The sequence below is a fragment of the Petaurus breviceps genome, unplaced genomic scaffold, assembly GCF_028583685.1.
Source record: "Petaurus breviceps papuanus isolate PSGF00001 unplaced genomic scaffold, PetGlider_PUasm1.0 91133, whole genome shotgun sequence".
In the NCBI taxonomy this organism is placed as follows: Eukaryota; Metazoa; Chordata; class Mammalia; order Diprotodontia; family Petauridae; genus Petaurus; species Petaurus breviceps.
The window spans coordinates 43,046,319-43,059,165 of record NW_027187419.1 but is presented as its reverse complement, the minus strand read 5'-3'; the positions used below and the strand labels follow the sequence as shown (position 1 = coordinate 43,059,165).

The following is a 12,847-nucleotide window of genomic DNA, read 5'->3' as shown; positions in this document are numbered from 1 at the left end:
GCACGCCGCGCTCCGAGCTGCATCCAATCAGAGCTGCAGCAGTGAGCGCGTCATCCTGTTCTTCCCCAGTGATTTACTTATTGAATAAAGGTACATTTTTTTGTTCACATTTACCTGTTTATTAAAATTGCTGTCAATGTTCATTAAAATAAGTCCTCCCCTGAAAATAAGCCCTCTGGTGTTTTTCTGTCCAAAAAAATAATAAGACAGTGTCTGATTATCGGGGAAACACAGTAGTTAGAGAGGGAAGGCAAGGTAAGAGAGCAAAGGACAGAAACTGGTCAGCTTTCTGAGTTCTTCAAAAGGCTGGGAATTCTGCCAAGATGGAAATCTCCATTAAGATTTTCCCCATGGTAACTAACATTCATCTGGATGAAAAATAAGGCTCACAGGTTGAATATAAAGCTCTATTTTCTCAGAATGCAAACAACTAGGCAGGTCAAATAATTGAGATTTTGTTTGTGGTACTAAATAATGGTGATTAAGATCCATAATGATGTGAGGAAGACATGATAATAGGCTTATGTTAACAACCAAGCCTCAAGGGAGGCAATGTGGCATTACTAAAGTGTACTGAACTGGGAGTCAGGAGATCTGTGTCCTGATCATGGCCCTGTGTGACCTTGACAAGTAGATTATCCCTTCTGGGTCTCAGTTTTCTCCTCTCCAAAATGAGGGAATTTGACTAGACATAATTCACAAAGTGGAGAGTCCATGTGGTTGAAACTCTTTTCATAGTAATGTTAAGATATTTCAATTTCCAATATTGTAAATATTGATAGATATCTAGGGCTGTGCTAGAATGAGCTCAAACAGGAACTATTCAATTTTCAGTGTGAACATCTTGAAAATAGCAAATGCTATGAATTAAGTCTTACTTTATTGTTTTGCTGATTGCCTAGCCTTAAGAAAGTGATAGAGAAATGCTAAAACTGCAGGCTAAACTTACAATTGTGTCCAGTTGTTACACATTTATAAGTAAACCCCTAGATAGAACTCACATAAACAAAAGTCCTTTAGGAGGTCCTTGCTAATTTTCAATTTAAGAGTATAAAGGTGTGCTGAGGTAATAAAAGAATAGAAAATTGCTGGACTTGCTAATCTCTTAGGTCTCTTCCATCTCTCAGAATCTTTGATTAGAAGAATTTAGCGAGCTTCTGGTGTGCTGTGGATAAAAGGAAGAATAATGTGAAAAAAGCAAACAAAACCAAGCAAGAAAAATAACCTGTCCATTTAAGCTCAATGGGGGAGTTCCTGAATCGTCAAACGATAAACAAACAACAAACAAATAAATAAATAACTGAGTAAATAAGTGCATATATAGATAGATAGATGATAGATAGATAAATGAATGAATGAATGAATAAATGAATGCTTCTTTTCTGCTCCCTTCCCTTTGTTTCTTCTCCATTCCCCCTTCTTTCCTTCCAGTCCTTCTTTCCTCTCTTTCTCTCTTCTCACTCATCCTCACTTTTTTCCCCTCTTCCCTCTCTTCTTCCTTAATGTCATTCCCTTCCTCTTTCCTCCCATTACCACTCCTTTTGTCTTCTTTCCCTTCTCCATTGCTCCATTCTTATTCTCTTTTCTCATTTCTTCATGATTCTTTTTCTCTTCTCCTCCTTGCCTTCTTTGCCTAAGAAAAAAACAATAAATAACTCATGGTCAGTGGAGATCTGATTTTAAGTATATTTTATTGTTGCTTATTTTATTGTAAGTACCTTGAGATCACTGCTCCTGGATTACCACCCTGTCATGTCAGAGGGTTTAGTGAGACTATGAGCCCTGCTGTGTAGGGTTACCCAAGACAGAAGGTCACATTGGAGAGTTCTGACAACAGGTGATCTACTAGAGAAGGAAATGACAAAACATTCCAGTATCTCTGCCAAAAGAACTCCATGGACAGTATCAAAATGTTAAAAGATATGATGTTGGAAGATGAACCCCTCAGGTTGGAAGTTGTTCAATAAGTTCAACAAATATGATCTTGGAGAGATTTAGGGAAATTGTGGAGGACAGAAGGCCTTGGTGTATACTGTGATCATGGGGTCATGAAGAGTCAAACACAACTGAATGACTACAACAACAACTTTAAGGTCAAGAATTATTCCTTAATTAAATATGCAGAATGAGAATGAATATGACCTGTGGGAGAATTTGTTTTGCTTCACTATGCACACTTGTCACAAGGTCTTTTGGGGTGGGGTAGAAGGGAAAAGGGCATGTGAGAGGGAGAGCAAAATAAAGATTTGTTAGTTGGAAAGATAATTTTTAAAAAATTATAGCTTATATAATTTTCCCTCCCTGTCCCCTACTCATATCTGCACATAGTACATATGCAACACTTTTTTCCCCTGAATTGAATGAAGTGAATTCTAATTCTCTGTAAATAAATGATTTTGGTATGGAGTAGCTGGTAGTTCTAAGCATATTCTACAAACTAGCATTCCTTCTTTACCAGCCATTATGAGTAAATGGGAGTTGACTGTATCTGCATATATTTTGCACAAATGCTTGGCTGGATACTGCTATCTTTTTGCAAATAACTTTCTAGGTACAGTTCAAGATCCAAGGGGCATGTTATAGTCTTAAAGAGTTGCCCAGGTCTTTGACATATCAGATGACTTACCCAGGGTCACACAGTTAGTTAAGTGGAAGAGATACAATTTTAACCTGGATCTTTCTGACTCTGAGGTCAGCACTTTGTCCCAAGCTGCCTTTCTCTTAGAATATCTATAATAAATCTCTGTTGAATGAAATTCTACTTACATAAAACTTTTCTGGAACATATCTAATGCATAAAGTAAAAATATTCTTGTACACCAATAATCTTACTCTAATTGTATTTGTTGTAAGAAACTTTGCCCTGTAGTCCTTCGATGACAGGAGTGGATCAATGAGGCTGGAAAGTTCTTTGTATCACTCAATTGAGCTAAATTTCTCTACCATTTAAGCCATAAGATATTATGATATGTGGGGCTGGTAAGTGGCACAGTGAATAGAGCACCAGATCTTGAGTCAGGAGGACCTTAGTTCAAATTTGGCCTCAGACACTTGACACTTACTAGCTGTGTGACCTTGGGCAAGTCACTTAACCCCAATTGCCTTGTCTTCCCCCCTCCAAAACAAAACAAAAATAAACCATGATGTGTAAAGAAAACTTTCCTAGCTAGGGAGCAGAAGGAATCATAGAACACAGATGGGAGGTAAATCAAGAACATACAATGACTCTGAGGCAGAGTTAGGATTAGAACTCAGAACTCCTGACCCTTCTACCTTTTCCAGTTTGGACTGGTCAAAAATACTGTCATTTGTATAGACCTATTGGCTTATAAAAGCCAGTCTTTTCTCCAGGTTCTTTTTCCAGCTGACTATATCGGTGTGTTCCATCAGGTCTCTTGGCGATTGTGGCTTCATCCTCAGTTGTTGAATTGGAGCAGATCATCTCTGAAGACCCCAGGACTCTGGCATTCCAACCACCTGGCCCCTCTCAACAGACACCAAGTGTATCAGCACCATATGCAGCTTTGAGATTCACCTGCTGAGCCCTGAGGGACACAGGCAAGTAACTTGAGAGTAAAAGGATCAACAAGGTAATCATTACAGTAATCATTCTCCAGTGCAAATTATTTCATCAAACATTTAATAATAATAATAGTAATAGTAACAGCTAACATTTACATAACACTTTAGCATTTGTAAAGTTAGGATTTGCAAATATCCTCTTATTTTATCCTCATAACAACCCTAGAAGGTAGGTGCTATTATTATCCCCATTTTATAAGTGAGGAAACTGAGGCAAACAGAGTTTAAGGAACTTTCTGAGGGTAACTGAGCTAATGAGTGTCTGAGGTGGGCTTCTGGGTCTTTCTGAGTTGAGGCACAGAGCTCTACCCATTTATTAAATGCTTACCATGTGTTAGGCATTAGGTGAAAAATGACATTATCCCTGCTGTCAAGGATGGGATGTTACATGTACACAAATAATTGATACAGGGTAAAGTATGATAGGGGCAAAGGATAACTTTGGAGAGAGACAGAGAGACAGAGAGAGAGAGAGAGAGAGAGAGAGAGACAGAGAGAGAGAGAGAGACAGAGAGACAGAGAGACAGAGAGAGAGAGAGAGACAGAGAGAGAGACAGAGAGAGAGAGAGACAGAGAGAGACAGAGAGAGAGAGAGAGAGAGAGAGAGAGACAGACAGAGAGACAGAGAGACAGAGAGACAGAGACAGAGAGACAGAGAGAAAGAGACAGAGACAGAGAGACAGAGACAGAGATACCACACACACACTCACACACACCTACAAAGACAGAGAGACTGAGACAGAGACACAGAGAGAGACAGAGACAGACAGACAGAGATCACCTTCAGCTCTAGGAATCAGGGAAGACTTCATGGAGGAGGTGGTACCTGAGTTGGGCTCTGAAAGAAGAGAAAGATTTAACTAGGCAGAGCATGTTTCAGGTCTGAACAAATGCATAAAAGGCAAGAGGGGGCAGGATGTTATTGGGAGGCAGCCATTTTCAGGTTTGGTTGAAATAGTTTTGTTGGTAAAGGGAAATTACGTGAAATAAGGCTGGAAAGGTAGATCAGACCAAAATTCCAAAGAGTTTAAAGGACTGGGTTAGCAAGTTTATATTTTATTCAATGGATAATAGAGAGTTACAGAAAATTTTTGAGCAGAGAAATTATTTGGTCATATGTGAACATTAGTAAGGTGATTTTGTATCTGTGTTAGAACAGATTAGAGCAAGGAGAGACGAGGCAGGAAGACCAGAGAAGAGCTTACTAAAATAGTTTAATGAAAGATGATAAAGAGTCAAACTAGGGTGATGGCCACGTGAGTAGAAATAGGGGATGCATACAAGAGATAGTGTAGACATGGAATTGACAAGATTTGGCAACTAATTGGATGTTGAGGGCAAGAAAAAGAGTCAAACATGACTTAATATTTTAAGCCCGAATGACTAGGAGTATGGTGGGTCAATCAATAGAAACAGAGAGACTAGGAGGAAGGGCAGGCTTATAGGAAAAGAGTATAGTTCAGATTTGGACCTGCTGAGTTTGAAGAGGCAATGGGAAATTGAGGAAGTGATTAGTAGCTGTGGTAGAAATATGGGACTAGAATTTAGGAAGCTGTATTGGAGTGGGATGCATAGGGATACAACTCACGGAGTTGAATTTGGATACATAGATTTAGGAGTGAACTAAAAAGAAGAGGTCCCTGAAGCCATGGGACTGAATGATATGATCAAGGGTGTAGATTAGAAAGAGAAGAGTTCTAAGGACAGGGTCTTAGGGACATCTGCACTTAGGGATGAGGAAGAAGAAGAACCAGTGAAGAAAACCAAGAAAAAGTAGACAGATAGGTAGGAGAAGTTCAAGAGATGGTGTCATAATGAGGGAGAAGGAAATATAAAGAAGCAAAAAATGGATCTTCCAGAAGGAGGAGGTCCACAGCGTCAAACACTTCAGAAAGGTTGAGGAGGATGAGGACTAGGAGAAGGTATCAGATCTGGCAATTTAGGGATCACTAATAACCTTGAAAAGCACTATTTCAATAAGTTAATGGGGTCAGAAGAGAGATGTGAGTGGGCAGATGGTAGTAGGAAGTATACTCCTTTTAATGGATCTTAAGCTGTGAAAGGGAGGAGAGATCTAGAATGATAGTTGAGAAATGCCAGGGGCAAGTAAAGGTTTTTTGTTTGTTTGTTTGTTTCAGGATAGAGGATACCCAAATTATATAAAAAGCCAGGCTTGTAAAGAGACCGAGAAGGCAGTCAACTACAAAACATAATTTGGGATGCAAAGCCACAGCCTCCCTGTCCCCAAATATCCTCCTCTCCCCATTTAGGTGTCATAATGCATGAAATTCCATAATTTGGGATTCATGCCTTTGGGATATAGATTGTCCTTTCTATATCCTATTTTTAAAAGGACATATCCATTGAGTTGCATTTTAGGGTGAATCAGCTAAGCTCCAGAGTGGAGCAGCACGAGGGTTATGGGGAAGAAGAAGAAGAAGAAGGAGGAGAAGGAGAAGAGGAAGAAAGAGGAGGAGGAGGAGGAGGTGGAGAAGAAGAAGGAGAAGGAGAAGAAGATGATGAAAAGGCACAGAAAACAAACCACTTTACAATTTCATCCCTTTTCACAATTTTGCCAAGTTTGGGCCACCAGCATTGTGTGCCAGCCTACAGTGCCCTAAGTCCATAATGGGTAAAACCTAATTCATATTCTACAAACACTGGATTAGAAAAAAATCCCACTCCTCTTGGTTCTCACTAGGTGAGATCAATAGGATCCCTAATGTTCCTCCTCACAGTCCTTGGCGCACTCTCTTAATCCAGTGGGACATAAAAGGTTTCATGCCTATAGACTGGGGCATTGTGCCAACCACAGCTGATTTCTGGTAGGGAAAGTGAAGGTGACCCATACCCATAACTTCAGGTGATAGCCTATAATTAATTCAAAACAGAGGCATACTGCAGCATGGGGCAAGTCATAAAGTCTCTGAAGGTCAACAAAAATCCTTGATACTTTTCCACTGCTAGTTGAAATTACTCCTTAATTTTGTCATTGTGATAAAATGTGATCTAACTCCTTGAATTAAATTCCATTGTGGCACTAGCTCCTCAGTGTGGCACTCAACAATAAAAAATAATCATAGCTCATATTTTTGTAGTGCTTTAAGAATCTCAAAGCATTTTACATAAATGATCCCATTTGATCCTTAAAAGTCAGGGAGATAGACACTATTATTATCATCCCCATTTTGTAGATGAAAAACTGAGACTCGGGGTGTTTAGCTAGTAAGTATCGAAGGTGGAATTTGAACCAACTCTTTCAGACTTCGACTTCAGTAGTCCATTAAGCTCTGCTGCCTCAGGGCCCCACATCATTTAATACTGCCTCTCCACCTCTATCTTCAATTTTATGTTCTTCTATTACCTATTATGTAGCCATTGCTCCAGCCAGGCTGGTTTCTTCATTGTTTCAACTTCTTTCAGTCCCATACTCAATATTTTTCTCATTCCCTATCAATACCTTGCTCATGACTCTTTGCTCAGTCTGAAATATTCTCTATGCTCTTCTCTGCTCATCAAAATCCTTCCCATTCCAATAAATTCCCATTCCCATAAAGAACCAGCTCAAAGACCACATTTTACACGATATATTTATTATTTTTACCTCACACTGATCACTTCTTTCTTTGTCCCAGAGATAGTATCAACAACCTGTAGCCAACTACAGCTTTTATTTACACTCATTTTAATTTTGTTCCTTAATTGTTTTCTGCAGAAGCAGAGAATAGAGTGCTAGACCTGGGGTCAGGAAGACCTGAATTAAAATCTGCCCTCAGACACTGACTAACTGTGAGACCCTGGGCAAGTTATTCAACCTTTCATAGCCTGTTTCATCATCTGTACAATGGGGATAGTATTAGCACCTACCTTGCAGGGTTACTGTAAGGATAAAATGAGATAATATTTACAAAGTACTCTGTAACTTTAAAGTGCTACATAAATGTTAGTGATGATGATGATGACAATGATGATGATGATGATAATGATGGTGGTGATGATGATGATGATGATGAAGATGTAGATCAGGACTTTCACCATGTGCATTGACTTTTCTCCTCTGTATGTCTCATTATTTCTTAACATTATCTTCCATTCTTTCTTCTTTTACTCCATTCCCTGATGATGAGGTGGATCTTCCCTCAAGGCCAAATGCTCTACATGGATTATTGATTCTCTCTCCTCTCATTTTCTTCAGCAGATTACCCCCCTAACCATGCCCTTATTTTCTAATTTTTAACCTCTTTCTGTCTACTGGTTCTTTTCCTGCTGTCTACAAATATATCCGAGATTCCCTTAGCCTTATTAAAACTTCATTAGTCCTTCTAGCTATTATCCAATATTTCTCTTGCCTTCCTCAGCCAAATTCCTAGAAATAGCCCTCTACATTTGTTGGGCACACTTTCTCATTGCTGGCTAATTTCTCAATATTTTGCAATCTGGTTTCTAACCTCATCATTCAACTCGAAATTCCTTCCTCCAAGTTACCAGTGCTATCTTAATTGCTAAATCTCATCCTCATCTTCATCATTTGACTCTGCTGCATTTGACAATGTTAACCAACCTCTCAGAGACTCTTTTCTGGGTTTTCATGACATACTCTTTCTTGGTTCTCCTTCCACCTATCTCCTTTCTCTTTCTTTTGAAAGGTGTTTTTAAAATTCTGAACTTTGACATGCATCAAGAAAAAAGGGCATTTCCATGTACAAAAGAAATTTAAAAAGAATTTTGAGCATGAAACCACAAATCTGTTTCATACAATTTGCTTTTACTTTTTAGTATATAATAAACTCAACATGTAACTTTCAAAGATATTTATCTGTATTTTATTCTGGGCATACTTTTGCATTTTTAATTCTTTAATGACCCTCTTTTTCTTCTTTTCTATTTTTTTGGGAGGGAGGGAAGCAGACCTATTGAGGAGACTCCTTCTCCCTTCTGTTCCTCCGGTACCTCCCCCTACCCCAAAACGATGGGGAAAAAAACCTTTGTGGGGTGACCAGGTAGCACAGTGAGTAAGAGCACCGGCCCCAGAGTCAGGATAACCTGGGATCGAATCTGGGCTCAGATACTTAGCACCACACCCAGAAATAGCTGGCCGTGTAACCCTGAACAAGTTACTTAACCCCAATTGCTTTAAAAAAAAAAAAGGAAAAAGAAAAAACTCTTTGTAACATATTTACACAGTCATAAAAAACAAATATTCACATTTATTGTGCCTAAAATATATATCTCATTATGTAACTTCCACCCTTTGTCAAATGGTGGGCAGCATGCTTCATCATCAGTCATCTGAACTAGTGCTGGTGCATTGATTAGAGTTCTTAAGTGTTTAGAGTTGTTTTTCTTTATATGGTTGTTGTTGTTATTATCATAGAATTTGCTCTCTGGGCTCCATTCATTTCACTCTATATCAGTTTAAGAATATCTTCTCAAGTTTCCTGAAAATGTATTTTCATTATTTCTATTACATTCATAATAATTTGTTCATACAGTCCCCAATTAATAAGCAGCTTTTTACTGTCCAATTCTTTGTTAGATCAAAAAGTCTGCTATAAATATTTTGTATAGTCCAATCCTTTTCCTCTTTCTAAAGTTACACAGTGACTTTTTGCATGTAGTTCCAAATTTCTTTCCAGAATGTCTGGACTCATTCATAGCACCTCTGATAGTATATTAATGTGCTTGTTTTCTCTCTATCCCTCCAACAATTGTCACTTTCCATTTGTTGTCATCTTTGCAAATCTTATGGAAAGGAAGTAGGACCTTAGAGTTGTTTAAATTTTTTAAAAAAGATTTGCAGCATTATTTTCACATGGTCATCGATGACTTAAGATTTTTCTTTTGAGAACTTTCTGTTCATTTTTTTTTGACAATTTATCCAATGGATAGATTATCCATTGGCTTGAATGCTCCTCAGTTGTTTTTTTTTTTTGAACACCATTCATATCACAGTCCTTGAATGTAGATGTGCCTCAAGGTTTTGTCTTAGGTATACTACTCTTCTCTCTAACTTCTCATCTGATTATCTCTTCATCTCCCGTTAGTTCAATCATCTCTGTGCAACTGGCAATGAGATCTAGAAATCCATCCTTAGTCTCTCTCCTGTACTGAAGCCCTGACTCACCAACTGACTATTAGATATTTTAAACTTGTCTAAAATATTAGATATTCTAAACTTCATTAAACAATGAAGAGACCAGCCTGGCTGGAGCAGTGGCTACATAATAGGTAATAGAAGAAAATAAAATTAAAGATACAAGTGGTATCTCAAACTCAACATGTTCAAAACAATTCATTCTCATCTCCCACCCCCACCTCAACCCACCCCTTTTCTACACTTTCCATTTTCTGTTAAAGGCACCATCATCTTTCAATGACCTAAGGTCACAACCTGAATGCCATCTTCAGCTCACTATCCCTTAACCCATATATCCAATCAGTTGCCAAGTATTTTCTATTCAGCTTCTGTAATATCTCTAGCAACTGTCCTCATCTCTTTTCCCACATGGCTGCCATCCTAAAACAAGCTCTCATCACCCCTGTTCTAGCCGACTATATCACCCCCTGCCCCTGCAATCTGTCTCTCTGCTTCAACTCTTGCCCCACTCCAACCCATCTGCCAACAGTTACCAAAGTGATTTTCCTGAAATGCATGCCTGACCACATCACTGAAAAAACTACATTAATCCTGTGTTAAATTGAGGAGCAAATATAAAACTCTGCTTGGCATTTAAAGCCCTTCACAATCTAGCCCCAATTTACCTTTCTAGCCTTATTCCACATGACTATTCTTCATGCAAACTTAGGTGCAGTTAAATATTTCATCTTATTTTTCTTCATATATTGCACTCCATTTCTACCTTCGCACTAGTCTCTCATGTCTGAAATTCACTTCCTTTTCACCTATGCCTCTAGGGACATGTAGTTCCCTTCAAGACTTAGTTCAAGCACCATCTTATATTGAGCCTTTCCTAAACCTCTTAGCTGCTGGCACTTCTCTCTCCAATTATCACATACCACTGTTGTTTAGATTTTGAATATAACTATGTAGGTACAGGTTGACTGCCCTGATAGAATGCAAATATACTGAAGGCAGGAACTTTTTCACTTCACTTATCTTTGTATCCCTAGTGCCTGGCACATAGGGGCATTTAATAAATGCTTATTGCTTATTGATCTCTATAATAAATGCTTACTGATGAGTTTCTATCTTCTCTGTCCTCAAAGACTTGAAAATGCAAGCTGTCTGTGACTCTTGTTAAAACATCAACCTGGACAGAAGGGAAGGGAAAGGAAGAGAAAGGAAGGGAAGGGAAGGGGACAAGCATTTATTAAATACCTACTATGTTCCAGGCGAGGGGTGGGGAACCTGTGTCCTCAAGGCCACATATGGTCCTCTAGGTCCTCAAGTGCAGCCTTCTGCCTGAACTGAGGCCACAGCTTCCCCATCCCTGTTCCAGGCACTGTGCAAAGTGTTTTTACAAAATATTACATTTGATCCTTACAACAACTTGTCACAGTAGGTGCTCTTGTTATTCCCATTTTATAGTTGAGAAAACTGGGACAAGATAAAGGTTAAATGACTTGTGCTCACACAGCTAGTAAGTGTCTGGGGCCGGATTTGAACACAGGACTTCCTGATTCCAATCCTAGCATGCTATCTTTTGATGCCACCTAGTTGCCTCATAACTTGAGTAACATATGTGGTGTTATTCTTAGAGACATGGTAGGCATGTGCTAAAAAGTCACATGTTGACTCCACTGGGCCTTCTTACTTATTCATCCACGTCCCCAGCATGTTCAGTGGGGAGTGATTAAAATCTACTTTCTGTGGTCCACTTGAGGATGAGGTGGAATTGTTTAGTTGTCTTGATTCCTGCCAGATCATTGCTGTTCTTGGAGGTTAGAGGACCTGGGTTCAACTCCTACCTCAACTCCTTCCTAGCTATGTAATCTTGGGCAAGTCATTTAGCCTTTCTTAGCATCAATTTCCTCATCTGTAAAGTGAGAGGGGTGGACTAGACAGAGGGCTTCTAAATTCCCTTCCATCTTCAAATCTATGAAACTTGACTCAAATTAATTAAGAAATAAAAGAATGCACCTTCCATAATACTCTGGCTGCTGGAAAAGCCCTCTGGCTTGTGGTCAGGTAAGCCTCTGTGTACTGTGGAAAGTGGTTAGACTTCTCTTCATGCTCTTCCAATCCCCATCCAGGGACAAGAGGTCTATACACAGGCTCCTAAGGCTTGATGTTGCTTGTACTCTCCATAGAAGCAGCTCACCTTGTTAGCATTTTCCTCTGAACACACCAGGGACAGCTCTTGATCTTCTTGCACATATCCTTTGCCCATCCCCTGCAGAGAGGACGGGTTCCATGATAAAAATTTGCTTCCACAGGTGACACACTGACATTTTTCTGTTGAAAGCTTTAGACCAGAAGCTTCTAGCCAATTGAACATCATCAGTAGGCTCACTTTGTGGATTTCCAGCATCTTCCCAAAGACAATGAGATTGTCCCCATCTCTAAGTAGTTCATGTCACTTACCCACTTTTTCCATGATCCACAGAAAAGTACCAAGAACCAGGGGCCACAGAAAGTCCTTTGGGACATGGATTGGAATAGACACCTTGTTTTCACCTACCATGAGAATCCAATAGCCTTTGCTTCTGAGTTCTAATAATGAGAACCACTGGCTCGCTGTCACATAGTTCTGGGTGTCTCACACCTGTGACATGCTATGCTGTTCTCCTTAGTTATCTGAGTCAAGGTTCTTCAATCCATACAGTCTAGTCTTTTCAGAGCTCTTTCTGCAAGGGTTCACTAACTATACAACAATGTTAGGCCTAATTGTCCAAATCATAATAGGGTCGCAGCTTTTGATGTCAGGTTTCACCTTGTTGTGAGAGCAGGAGTGTTTAAATTTTTCTCCCATGTATATATTAAAGTATTCTTATAATGATTACCCTGGATTCTAGTAAACTGGCCCTTTCTGGAAGGCACATGGGCCGTATACAGAAAGTTTATTAGAACCAGCATCTAGGCCAGGGAGAGCTGGCCAGTATTTGTTAGCTCAGGGTAAAATAGTTCACCATCAGATGTGAACTCTGCCAAGAATCAAGAAAGGTCCACCAAGGGCAGCTAGGTGGTGCAGTGAGTAGAGTACCAGCTCTGGAGTCAGGAGGACCTAAGTTCAAATGCAGCTTCAGATGCTTGACACACTTACTAGCTGTGCGACCTTGGGCAAGTCACTTAACCCCAATTGCC

At 39.4% G+C, this 12,847-nt stretch overlaps 1 protein-coding gene and 1 long non-coding RNA gene across 3 annotated transcripts in view; one reads left to right on the top strand and one right to left on the bottom strand.

Moving 5' to 3' along the window:
* The window catches only part of KCNJ1 (potassium inwardly rectifying channel subfamily J member 1), a 59,484-nt gene that overhangs the window by 29,387 nt on the left and 17,250 nt on the right, over positions 1 to 12,847 (top strand). The window contains exon 2 of one of the 2 annotated variants that reach the window (XM_069079889.1): positions 3,391 to 3,558. The gene's annotated coding sequence lies outside the window, so the exon portion shown is untranslated. Of the gene's footprint in view, positions 1 to 3,390; positions 3,591 to 12,847 lie in introns of those variants that run through there. The other variant, XM_069079890.1, reaches the window with a different exon arrangement.
* The window catches only part of LOC138154881 (uncharacterized), a 335,411-nt gene that overhangs the window by 308,007 nt on the left and 14,557 nt on the right, over positions 1 to 12,847 (bottom strand). The window lies entirely within an intron of this gene.